Below are 2,500 nucleotides of genomic sequence, written 5' to 3'. Positions count from 1 at the left end.
GATATCTCCAGAACTCATTGCGACAACAATAGCGTTAAGCGTATCTGTACATCAAATTGTTTAATGGGTGTCCTAAAAGGTAAATGCATCTTCGATCAAATTAGATTCAAACAAAAACAAATGTTAGATTTCAAAAATAGTGGTCCTATATTGGTTATTTCTTTATCTATTATATATCTAATAAATTATATCAATAACTAATTAGTCTATTTATCTACTCATTTATTCTGAAGGGAATCTTTAAATGGAAAGGTACAAGTGCCTGTAAAAGCCTCTAGATGCAATTATCTGGATACAAGGCTTTTAGGAATCCAATATAACAATATTGTATTTATTGTATTTACTGTATTATTGTATTTCTTGTATCTATTTTCATATGTGAACACTTATAAAATATTACACAAAATATATAACACTCTAACAAGAGGATGCTCTTATGAAAGCAAAAGCATTCAGTAGTATTGTTTACTTATTTTCAAAATATCGCTCTTTTGTGTAACTTATATAAAAAAAAATGTTCAGATCTCAAAAAAGGTGACTTCAATCTAAAGACTAAGAGGGAATGATGGGAACTCGTTTTCTTATATAAAGAAAGCACGGGTGTTACCCCGTATCTGTTCTTCTGTCTTTCTATTAAAGAATTATGCCTTCCACTAACCATGGAGAATAAAAAAATAAAAATGAAAGAATAAGAATAAGAATAAAAAATAAAAATAAAAGAATAAGAATAAGAATAAAAAAATAAAAATGAAAGAATAAGAATAAGAATAAATAATAAAAATGAAAGAATAAGAATATGAATAAGAATAAGAATAAGAATAAAAAACAAAAATGAAATAATAAGAATAAGAATAAAAAATAAAAATGAAAGAATAAGAATAAGAATAAAAAAATACAAATGAAAGAATAAGAATAAGAATAAATAATAAAAATGAAAGAATAAGAATATGAATAAAAAATAAAAATGAAATAATAAGAATAAGAATAAAAAATAAAAATGAAAGAATAAGAATAAGAATAAGAATAAAAAATAAAAATGAAAGAATAAGAATAAGAATAAAAGATAACAATGAAATAATAAGAATAAGAAGAAAAATAAAAATGAAAGAATAAGGAAGAATAAAAATAAAAATGAAAGTAATAAGAATAAGAATAAAAAAATAAAAATGAAAGGAATAAGAAGAAAAATAAAAATGAAAGAATAAGAATATGAATAAAAAATAAAAATGAAAGAATAAGAATAAGAATAAAAAAATAAAAAGGAAAGAATAAGAATAAGAATAAAAAATAAAAATGAAAGAATAAGAATAAGAATAAAAAATAAAAATGAAAGAATAAGAATAAGAATAAAAAATAAAAATAAAAGAATAAGAATAAGAATAAAAAAATAAAAATGAAAGAATAAGAATAAGAATAAATAATAAAAATGAAAGAATAAGAATATGAATAAGAATAAGAATAAGAATAAGAATAAGAACAAGAACAAGAACAAGAACAAGAACAAGAACAAGAACAAGAACAAGAATAAGAATAAGAATAAGAATAAGAATAAGAATATTTGTTAGTTATTATTTGTCTGTTTATTATTTGTTTGATTTGCATTTATTATTGGTTTCATGTCAATTCATTATTTTTTACTATTTACCTGCTTATTTATTATAATTCATATTATAATTTTTATCTATTCATTCATTTATTTATCATTATTATATTTATTTTCGCATCCGACCTAGTTATGGACCAAAAGGTCTCCTTTTGGCATGTTCCGCCTTTGTAATCCTTTAGAAGAATAAGAAAACACCTGGAAAAATTACCGATTATAGAATTCATGGAAAGAAACAACTTGTTGTGGTATGGGCATGTTAAAAGAATGGAAGTGAGCTGATATTCTAAAAAATATATGGAGTGGCAACCAAAAGGAAGAAAATTAATATCATACGAAATAAATCAAGAGAGATTATACGAAGATCGTGACGGCTGAAGGAGTCAGATCAAAAGGCCGACGACTGACAGATGATAACATCTTCCTGGCGTCTGGTGAGAAAGATTTTGAAAATCAACCATTCTCTACCAATTAAACTTAATACTTAGACACCATCGACATAAGAATAAACAAATAGATAAATAAATGAATGAATAAGTGAATGAAATAATAAGATAGAAAATAAAGTTTCCTTCCTTTTTGTACTGCATTTGCATATGAAAGATGTTACAGGTCCTCCTGAGGAGCAAGTGATCCGTATGGGAACAAAGGGCCTTTGAATATCTATTTCTAAAACCATCATCAGTAATTTTATATATGGTGAGGAACTAATATAATCATGTTTTTATGATGACATAGCCTGTTGTGTATTTTGAAAGTAAATAAAACCCTTATGTATATTAACTAAGAATATCTGCGAGAACTCCGTCTAAGAGTCAAACAGGCTACGGAATGTCGGGCGTGCTCTCAGCTTGGGCGGTAAAGTTTTGACGTCAATGGCGTTGGCGGAAACATGAA

The sequence above is a fragment of the Oratosquilla oratoria genome, chromosome 25, assembly GCF_046742065.1.
Source record: "Oratosquilla oratoria isolate Oo_2021 chromosome 25, ASM4674206v1, whole genome shotgun sequence".
NCBI classification, from domain to species: Eukaryota; Metazoa; Arthropoda; class Malacostraca; order Stomatopoda; family Squillidae; genus Oratosquilla; species Oratosquilla oratoria.
The sequence above is the reverse complement of the archived record's forward strand: the minus strand, read 5'-3'. Positions refer to the sequence as shown.